Here is a 12,136-nt window from a genome sequence, read left to right as displayed (position 1 = left end):
CTGTGCTGAAATGGTATATTCATGGGCTGAGAATAATTACAATCATGTGGGACACGTGCCTAGGGCACCCCACTTATTGGTGGAAAAGTTGAGAACCAATTTTTTGGCTCTTTTGGTGTGGTCTGCGGCTGTACAGAAAGCATAAAAAAGGGAGAGGGAGCTTCTTCTTTCTTTAAGCGTGTGAGCCAAACTAGAGTGATTTGAGTGGGTTTTCTCTTGCAATATTCCATTGGGTATTTCTTCTCTCCTTTGAATCAACTCCATTGATGGTAAGTGAGAGTCGTGTTTTGTTTTAGGGGATTTTGGTGCTGAAATTTTCCTACTCTTTGTTCCTTGAAGACTCCATGTATTTTAATATTGATCTTGATGATATGAATGGAATGAATGAATCGTCATAGTGGATGTAGATCACGTTGATCGAACAACTATAAATCAGTATCTCATTTCTTCTCTCTTACCCGTTTACTTTGCTAAATTTATTGTTGAAACTTAGCTTGTTGGTATTATATATTTTTTGAATGTGTTAGTTCTGGTAAGTTGGAATTGTCCAACAGTTATATTTAAAAGGGGTTTTAAGATAAGAAAATTTTTATTTCTCGTTTTGTCCTTTAATAATTTTAAAGAAAATTGGTAAACTCTTACCATAGTAGACTAAATTAAAACTTTTACAACTGTCAGAATCAAATAAAATCATAGGAGCTTGATTGAAACTATTAAAAGAAACTTAAAAGCTTAAGCTTTAGAGACTAAATTGGTAATATATTTTGGCATTAATTAAAAAAAAATCTTCAATATAATTATTAACAAATCAAATAATTACAAAAAATATTGTTGTATTTTGTAAATATAAACATAGAATTTAAAACATACTCAACTTTTAAAAAATAAAATTAATTTTAATATATGATAAAATAAAAGGAGAATATCACGTGTATGACACAAAATATTAGTTATATTTAAAAGGGGTTTAAGATAAGAAAATTTTTGTTTCTCCTTTTGTCCATTAACAATTTTAAAGAAAATTTGTAAACTTTTACCATAGTAAACTAAATTAAAACTTTTACCATCCACAATCAAATAAAATCATAGTAGCTTGATTGGAACTTTTAAAAGAAAACTTTAGGGACTAAATTGGTAATATATTTTGGCATTAATTAAAAAAAAATCTTCAATGTAATTATTAACAAATTAAATAATTACAAAATATTATTGGGGTGAGAAAAGCTCGAACTCAAATAACTATAAATAGAAATGGAAATGGTAAAGAGAAACATATAGGTGGTTTGCTCTAGCGAGGAGGATGTGAGCTAGTTAAAGGTTGATATGCTGATAATAAGCTTGATGGTACTTTGTTCGATGGAAAGATTGTTGGGAATATGACCAAAGTCCTATATTGATTAGGGAAGACAAAGGTTCATAGTATAGCCGTTGATAGGACAATATATCTCCGTTCGTAGTAAAGGACAATGTATCTCCGTTAATAGGATAATTATCATACTCATGTCCCTAACTTAACCATGTAGGTAGAATCCTCTCGCGAGATGATATTTATACTACCATCCCCTGTCGAAGGACTAAAGTCATGTAGATCCATTAGACTTTATAATGGAGTTCAAAGAGTTCATTTCACTTCCTTTCAGCAAAGAAGGATTTCAAGAGAAAGATGACATAAAATGCACTCGAGCTTCATCTAGGATAAATTCCAAGTTACATTATATTCAATCAACTTAAAGTCCATCTCAAACTTTATTTAATGCAATATTAATAGAAATACATATATTGGAGTTACCTTTAAAGACTTAGTTTTTTTATTACTCAAAATGAATGTCATGTGGCTTATGTTGTGGATCCATATAAGTGGAGCTCATTGTTTTGACTGAGCAACATTATGACCCGTATTCTAATTTTGAGTGTATATATTCTGTTTAGATTTTCATGCTAAGATAATTTAATTAGGTTTTAATCAAGCTACTTTGGTGAATTATTATAATTTTGAGTTTAGAACAAGTCTTTTGTAATTTTGATCTTGATCATAAAGTAATTTCATTCGAACTTCTTTTTGGAATGTATTGGCTAATACAACGGGCTAATACAACGAGAGAATATAGAATATGGTACAGTTAAATTGTCTAGTAAAGAAATGATTGGGAGATCTCCTAAATGAGAGGAAATATAAAAGGAAAAACTAAAATACAGTAATGAACAATAATGATTATTGATTAGAAAATATTTGCCTAATATGCCCCGCAGGATGGTGGTTACATCAGTAACGCCAATCTTGGACCGAACGAGATGAAATTGCTCATGAGCGAGATGCTTGGCGAGAGCATCTACTAGCTGATCTTTAGAGGAAACATGAGTGACATGGAGTTGTGTCGCGAACAAACTGAAAATCAAGGGCAATATGTTTCATCCGTGAGTGGAATACTGGATTTGCATATAAATATGTAGTTCCAACATTATAACAATATATAACCGGTGGTTGTGATGAGAGAAAGCCAAGTTCAAGTAGAGATTAAATCCAACACATTTCAGTAGCAGTGGAAGCAACATATCGAATGATCTTGCAACCATTCGTTGCTTTTTCGAGCTCCAAGAGATTGGATTTCTTGCAAGGAAGGCAATATATGCACTGGTGGAGGTTCGGTCATCCTTGTTTCCAGCTCAATCAGCATCTAAAAAGGCATGAAATGTTAATGGTAATTTCTTGTTAACAAAAAAAAAAAAGTACCATGGTTAATGGTGCCTTTTAAGTATCGAAGAACGCATTTAACAATACTCCAATGCATAGTTGTGGGCTTGTGCATGAATTGAGATAGTTTGTTGACAACATAAGCAATATCTGGTCGAGTGAAAGAAAGATATTGTAGGCTACCAACAATACGGGGATACTCAGTGGCATCAGGCAAGTTCGAACCATCTAGCAATGAGAGATTTGAAGATGTTGATAATGGTGTCTGAACAGCATGTGCATCAATCATCTTGGTACGATTAAGTAGATCACAAGTATACTTTTGTTTTGTAAGAAAAAAGGCCATTGGCCGTAGTAGTAACCCAAACACCAAGAAAATAACGTATGGGCCAAGATCCTTAATTGAGAACGGATCACCAAGTTGCTTTCAAAAATTGTTAATCAGTTATGAAGAGTTTTATGTGACAATAATGTCATCAACATAAACAAGCAACAGAAGGGTAACATGATCACTTGAAGGACTAAATGTATCATGATAATCTAGTCCGGGTCATTGATGAAATCCTTTAGCCACTAAGCGAGCTTTGTAACAATCAATCGAGCCATCAAGTTTTAGTTTGATACGGAAGACCCATTTGCAACCAATGAGATTTTGAGTAGATGATGGGGGAACAAGATTACAAGTGCCATTATGCATAAGAGCGTTGTATTCATCAGACATTACTGCACGCCATTGAGGATACTTGAAGGCTTGGGTGACTGTTGATGGTTCAAAGTAAGGGTCATTTAATTGGGTAATGGCTGCAAAGTACCGGGCGTTGGGTTTGAAAATGTTATTTTTGGATCGTGTAGTTGGAGGTTAGACAAGGGGAGGAGAATTGGTTTCATCAAGATTTGTAGGTTGGTCATTCATAGACCATCTTTATTCGGCCCTTCTAGTAGACGTTTCTCCGTATGAAGATCCTTCACCACAAAAGAAGAAGGTAAGAATTTTATCGAGACATGATTAGTGGAAATTTTTTTTGAAACAGATAGAAAATTTTTTTTCATGCTAGGAACACATAAGACATCCTGCAATAGAAAGGGACACGAAGAGGAAGAAAGGTTAACAGTGCCCGTGTGTTATTTTGAGAGTTTTACCATCACCAATTATAATGTCATCTGAACCATCATAAACTGAATGTAGTGATAGATTTTGAAGATCTAAAGTGACATGGTGAGAAGCACACGAATCAACAAGCCAACCATGAGAAGAGCTGGTAGGTTGTGCATCAAAATGATCCCGAGGTTGTGGATAAAGTGGTTGAGATCGAGCACTGAAACTTGAAGAAGATAACTGAGGTTGATGCATCGATGGCATGACAATAAGAAGTTGGCGACATTGTTTGGACATGTTTGGTAGTGTGTCCAGGCTTTTCACATATTTGGCAAAATACTTTGTGTTGGTTGCTTGAATTATGAAAATTTTTGTTGGAGAAGCTTTGAACTTGCCTTTGTTGATTGTTGCTTCCATGATTTTTGTAATTCTTACCTTTTCGATACTGATAATTTCCTTTATTGTTGGATCTGGAGCGATTAGCATAGTTTGCCGTGATTATTGTGGACTTTTCTGAAGTTTGTACATCATGCTTGAGAAAAGCTTCATAATCAGCAAGTTTGTCATGTAGTTCTGCAAAGGAAATTGAACTATCACGAGCACGAACAGTCGTTGAAATTTCTTTATACTCAGATTCCACCCCATTAAGAATATGAAAAGTAATCTCTTACCAGCTATGGCAAGTGAATCAGCTTGTGCTTGAATGGTTAGCATATAAGAAGTGCATATAAGAAGTGATACTTTGAGAGCCTTTGGTGATTTTGTTGAGTCCTTCACGAAGACCCATAATACGACCACAAGAGGACTTAACATACATAGTGTCAAGTTTGACCCAAGCTTTACGAGAAGATTTGTCCTGGCTATAAAAGGAATAGTAGATGGATCCATAACGTATGTTTAGGATTGACAGCTTCAACATCATTGGTTATGATTTTTGGTGGGGGAGGTTCGCTGGATCCATCAACATATCCCATGAGGTTGTATCCAATTAACAGAGAATAAAATTGGGCATGCCAGGAGGTGTAATTTTCTGCTGTAAGCTTGAGGGGGGATTTGGGCAGCAACATTGATAGAGATGAGATTATTATCAATGTTGAATGGGTTGGAGAGAACAGAGTTGGCATTAGTAGATTCAGCCATTGGTGAGAAACAGAGGAGAAAAAGAATGAAGATGATAACTTACCCCTGTTTGGAACCTTCATTTGGAGGGATTTCAAAATCTTAACCGATTTTGGAATAATTTCACTTGTTTGGATAGATAAATGAAAAAGAATTCTGTTTTTCGTTAAAATATTTTCCATTCCAAATAGATCGGATCGGGGAGGATTTTAGGTTTAAACGTAACGAATGCCGATTTTGTCCTACTCGAAAAAATTATTTATCACTATAATCTCCTTGTTTTGTACCTCCTACACCAAATTATTTTTAAGTTTTGATTTGTCATAACTTATTCTAATCACTATAAACTCTCTCCTTCCGTTGTTTTTTTTATCACCATTCAAATAAATTAATGTTGATTTTCTATTTTGTTTTTGGTATATTTAATTTTTCTTATATTTTAATATTGTTCGGATCTTATATGTTAATGTTAATGTTTATTTATTTTTTGTATATTTTTATTCTTTTATTCTTTTGCTTTTATTTTTTAGTACTGCATATCATAAAATAACTATGATAAAAGAAAAAAAACACACACATTACAAATTGTTTGATTTTAAGTTTTTTTTTTAATATTTGAATTAACACATTTGCTTCTTTTTTTTGGTTTAGTTTTTAAAATGAAGGTGACATTCACAAGTTATAATTTTTGTTAGGTTGATTTTATTAAATTATTTATGTTTTACATTGTTAAAATTTTTAATTTATATTAAAATATTATATTATTAATAATACAATACTCTACAAAATATCAAGGACATAATACTAAAATTTTCTACTTTCTTTTCATTTCTGGTGAAGATCCCAGCAATAAATTTTAATTTCAATGATTTAGAATCATTATGATTCCAAACGTAATTAAGAATTTGAAATCATTTCCTACCAATTCTCCATGCGAAACGAAGCGTTAGCGATTTTCAAGCAAGAGGCTCTGATACCATAATAGAACCAGAGAATATGGTAGAGTTAAATTGTCTAGTAAAGGAATGATTTGGAAATCTCCTCAATTAGAGGAAATATAAAAGGAAAAATTAAAATACATTAATGTGATTATTTATTAGAATATATTTTCCTAATATTGGCGTCTTAGCATTTAGTTTTATTACGTACTTCTTATCTTAAACATAAAAAGTTCACATTTTGCTAGCTTAGTCCATGCTTAAAAGAGGAGAGTTCTTTTAATTTTTGCACAATATTCAATGTGTAGTTGTACTATTGTAGTAAGATGAATTTGGACACAGCTCCATAGAAATCTCACACACTACCACCACTGCTAATGTTGTTCCTTTTTTTGAGTCCCATTGGATGAATTGGAAAGAGAAAAAAAAAACATTATTGAAACTGACTAAAATTACTATATTTCATTCTGGATAATTCTGCTAATTTTTAAGAGATAATATAAATTGAAAGGGTTATTTTTAATTCTTAATTTCATAAATATCTTTAGTTTTCTAAATTTAAACTTTTAGATTTTTTAATATAGAATTTTATTCTAATACTGTTTCTACTTTCTTTCTTGCTTTTTATTTTATTATAATTTTAAATTTTAAAAGATTTGAATCCTTAATCTGTTATTATATTCATTTAATTATGTGGGTCCCGTTCAATTATTCAACATAAATTCCTCAAATCTCTCATTCAAAAAAGATTTTATTCTGTCACCAGAACTTCCAAATTTGTGAAATCATTCTTTGAATTAATCAAATCGTTTGCTGCGTCTGCTTCCTTCTCCAACCTTGATTTTTTTCCCGGCGTCTTCCCTTTTTTCGTGCATACCTTCATCAATGTCGACAGCATTGAAGTGCATACCGTCTGTGTACTTCTTCAACGTCGTCGAATAGACTTTTCGTCGACCTCGTTCCACGTTTCCGATGCCGTGCAGCGTGCTTCCGTCAACGAGGTATTTATTCCTTCAATTTCCGTCGCCGAATAAACTTTCTGTCGACGTCTTTGAACGTTTCCGACGCCGTTCAGCGCGTTCCTCGTCTCCTGTCCCCTTTTGTTTTTACCATTGATACTTATTAGTCTTCCGTTAAGATTAATATATATGGGGATATATTTTATGTATGTGTACAGAAAATGGAGATTCTAAACGTCTCACAGTCTTAGTATTCCTGATTATATTCATATATATGGGTATATATTGTATATGTGAATATATCTTATACTTCTGTAGAAAGGGTCCTCCATACCATTTGTAATTATTAGTCTTCCGTTAAGATTGATATATATGGGGATATATTTTGTTTATGTATATAGAAAATTGAAGTTCTAAATGTCTCATATTCTTAGTATTCCTGATTATATTCGTATATATAGGTATATATTGTATATGTGTATATATCTTATAGTTGTATATAAGATATAAACACATGTATCCTATAGTAATGTAGAAAGGGTCCTCCAAAATTAAAGTTTTAAACATCTCATGGATGAAGCGAAAAAAGTTCTTGATTTCTAATTTGGAAGTTTTTGGATGAGATTTGAAGATATTTTGGGAGGTTATGATTTCAATTTTGGGGAATTTAGGGTTTTGTTTTTAATGTTTTGGTGTTTTAATTTGTTTTGGAAAGTATCATTAACCTAAAATTATGGGATCTAAATTTTAATCTTCCAATTAATCAATTTTGCATATTAAAATGACAAATGTGTAAATTCTATACATTCCATCATTTTATGTAATTAGGATCCCATCAATGTACTAATCCCAATTTTTAATTGTAGCCACCCAATCAGATGTCAATAGCACTATGCAAAAATGTGTTTGTGTGCTGAAATGTATTTCTCAAAAGTCATTTTCACCACTTTCATCTTGATGTATGCTCGATGTTTTGAGGCTAGGTTTGGACTAGTTTATCCCTTTCTTATTTCTAGCTAATTAAAAATATATAATTATGCTATTTTTGATTAAAATAATAATAAATGTTAATTTAATTTAAAATAATAATAAATGTTAATTTAATTTATTATTATTGATAGTACATATTTTTTATCATAAAAAATTATTTAAAATTAACAAAAATAAATAATTAGAATAAAATTACATCAACTAAAATAATTTTTTATTTTGAATAAACATCATTTTATATAAAATATTATTAAATTTTGTCGTTCTAATATCTAATTATAATGAATTCTATTTTTTTAAAAAAAGATATTGATATTAGTTAAGAATAACAAAGTAAAATAAAAAATAAAAAATTAAATAGAAATTTGTAATTTTTCTAATAAAATCACATTAACTAATAAAAGTGTTATAAATTTTGAAGAAGATTATAAAAGTGTAAAAAGTTATGGTTTCGTTAACACTAAGAAGAAAATGTAAAAATTATAAAGTAATTATTATATGTGGAACCAACGAAATAAGGAATTAAGATGTGATTGATGAGGTTGTAGAGTAGGAATGATATTTAACACCTTTGGAAAGAGGGTGATTACAAAGTTTGAGGTGAGTTTGAGGTGAGTTTGATTGATTTCGTTTCTACGTAAACAATAATAGAGAATGAAAATTTTGATTCCCATTCCCTTGAACTAAACGGGATCTTTGTTTTTTATTTTCAATTTTTAGAAAATTAAGCTTACAAATACTACTTTAACTGGTATGTTTCTTTGTTTTGTTATTGTCTACTTTCTAAAAATGTTTTCAATCTTTTCAAAATCAAAACCAAATTTTAAAAACTAAAAAAATAGACCCCATTTTATTTTTTATTTTCTATGTTTAGAATTAAGCTTATAAAAGGGGCACTTGCAAATATAGCAAAAAATTTTAGTAAAATAAGCAAAACAGCAACCACATTCTAGTTTTTTCAAATATAGCATTTTTTTTTTCAAAAAAAAATGGAGGTCCAATTGTAAAATTATAAATTCACCCTTTAATATATCTGATATATATTTGTAATATATCGTACTACTGATATAATAATGATATATAATTGATTTACTTCTTATATAACTATGACATCTACTAAACATCTAACATATCTTACCACTGATAAACGTATGATAACCATTGATTTACCACGCTGATACAATACATATATATGTAATATATATTTGATATGTCTCTAATTTACCATTGATATACAAATGTTATACCACTGATATAACTATGGTATCTACTGACATAACTTCTTATATGATTATATGATTTACCACTAATATAACACTGATATATACTTAATATACTTCTAATTTACCACTTATATACCTCTGATACAATCATTATATCTACTAATATATCTATGATATATGTATGTTGATATCATAATATTATATCAAATATTTTTTTTCAGATGAAAACAATGATGCAAGATTTTTTTATTTTTTTATTTTTGAAATATAAAGTTATTATATAAAAGGTTTATGTGAATCATGCACGTCAAAAAAACAAGTTAAAATTTTGATATACTTAACTAAATTTAAACAGTTGATATCCCTTATATTTAGTATCTAATTAATATTAACATTGAATAAATATTAGTGATACAGTAATCAACATTATTGAAATATTGGTATATTAATCAACAAATTGAAATGATTAACTAGAATTTAAACAACTAATATACTATTAAAAATTAAACATTTGATATACTTTATATCTAGTATATCAGTTGCAAATATATTTAGTATATCATTTGGAAATATATATAGTACATCATAAATTAGAAGTACATCAGATATATATATTATATGTATCATACGTACATTTGATGTATATCACGGTACATCTGATACTGTATATTAGGGGTATATCGAATGTATATCGGAAGTATATCAGAGTTACATCGAATGTACATTAGATATAGATTTGATGTATATCATATACAAATTTACATCAGATGTATATCAGATATAGATTTGATGTATGATATACATCATATCATATATAAATTGGGTGTATATGATAGATATACATTGAATGTATATCAGATATCATAAGGGTAAAACTGGAATAATAAAAATTACGAAAATAAAAATTCAAATATTTTGCTATATTTGAAATTTTGAAAAGCTGGTGACATTTTTTAAAATACATAAAATATTTTTGCTACCCGTTATAATTACCCCTTATAAAAACTATTTCTAATTATGTGTTTCTTTATTTTGTTATTTTCTAAAAATATTTTTAAAATTCAAATGAAAATTTAAAAACTAAAAGAAGTGATTTAAATTTTTTTTTATTTTTTTTGAAATTTAGCTCAATTCAAATATGTTTATAATACAAGTGCATATCAACAAAGGAGGGTGGAAAAAAGTAAGTATAACTTTTAAAAACAGAAAACAAAAAATGAAATCTTTATTGAATAGGTTACGTTATATGCTTGGGAAAAATTATAGTTTCTCTAATTTGAATTTTTTTATCTAATAAATTTCAATTTTTCATACGAATTTAAATTCCTAACATCTAAGAAATTAAAATGGGGAAGATATCCCGGTGACCTTAGGTTTTTTCCTATATAAATAGATGGAAAATACTCATAAATCAAGTTACACTACAAAACTCTACTATTTTCTATGCTTGATATGGAACCCTAATTCTGACTTAAGCATAAGAGTGTATGTGACTAGCACCACACCGATGTATAACTTTTATATTTTTCAGATTATGTCGAATCCCTTTAATTTTAGAAGAGTGGTGTAAATTTGGTAATTCTGATACGTCAAATTTATGCATCAGCATTTAATGTCGTTTGTAGAGCGACAAAAGCAGCGATCAAGCAACTGAAGCAGTGTTCAGGAGACAAAAGTGACAAAAGCTGTGCTCAAGGAAATAGACGGGACTCTCAAGTAACAGAAGTAGAGTTCAAGCGACGAATGCGACATGACCAATGCTCTATCAAGTGACATGTTGATTACAATTTGACATGAAGAAGAGCATGAGAAACCCTCATCACATCCCACGAGGAGAGCAACAAGGTTTTTGCAAATATAATCTCACATGACTCATAAGAAGATGAGGTTAGGTCATACCATTTGGTTCTACATCTTTGGCGGATGACAACATATTCTCCAATGGAGAAAAGACCAACCCAAGCCTCTGCCACCTTAGGGAGGGATGACAAGCCCGAGAAAAGGGAAAAGGCCAATCCAAGCCCCTATTGCATGGAATCACCCACCTTAGGGAAGGATGACGAACCTGAGCAAAGAGGAAAGCTCGCTAAAGATTTGGAATCTATTGTGCTTACATCGAACGAGCGACGAGTCAACATTGGAACAAAACTGGGGGTTGAGAAGAGAAAAAACCTCATCAACTTTCTTAGAAGCAACAATCCATTCCACAATAAAAACATCAATCTATTACGGTTCAAAAGCAACAATCTGTCTCGGAGCAGAAGCAATAATATGTCTCGAAGTAGGAGAAATAATTAATTCGCTCAGTGCAAAAGCAACAATCTATCCTAATATATAAGCAACAATTCGTCTCAGAGTAGAAACAACAATTTTTCCTGCTACAGAAGCAACAAAATTATAGGTTCAAGGCTTTAGATGAAAAGTTAAGGAATCAACCATAGTTTAGTTTTAATACTGAACGCGATAAACCGTCAAAATCCCTAGGTAGGAACAAAGTTCTGATTATTGAAAAATGTAGCCAATCTTGAATCAACTAATCGAACCCCAACAAATTGATGTCAAGAGAGAATGACAAATGAGGTGATACATTCAAATAAATCCAATGCCTCAATGGGCAGATCGCAGCGCTAAATTGCTTCGTCTCATGATCTACGGATAAATGTCTTCCGTTCTTTAAGGTCCTGCGGAAGAAGGAGCGCTTCGAGTGGACTCTGGAGTGCGAAATGGCCTTCGACGAGATCAAGAGCTACCTAAGCTCGACTCCATTGCTATCAAAGCCACTGCCTGGCGATGAACTCATCTTATATCTCATAGTGTCTGCAAGTGCAGTAAGCTCGACCTTAGTGAGACACGACGCAAGTCGGTAGATGATGTGATCATATTTTGCACAACATTCCAAAATGACACCTACACCAACAAGGAAGAAGAATTTGAGGAAAGACCCCCCAAACGAAGGAGACTTCATTGGACACATCAACACATCAACAAATTTTGACTATTTTGAAGGCCAATGAAGAACCCACTAGGGTCAAAAGGAAGCGTGGAGAAGAAGAGAGGTTAAGCAAGTGACCCCATTTCAAGGACAAGCCTATCGAGAGGCCACTTGCACGCAAGCACCG

Source organism: Momordica charantia (assembly GCF_013281855.1).
Source record: "Momordica charantia cultivar OHB3-1 chromosome 4 unlocalized genomic scaffold, Mcharantia_2.0 BLBB01000004.1, whole genome shotgun sequence".
NCBI lineage: Eukaryota > Viridiplantae > Streptophyta > Magnoliopsida > Cucurbitales > Cucurbitaceae > Momordica > Momordica charantia.
Note: the sequence above shows the minus strand (reverse complement) of the source record.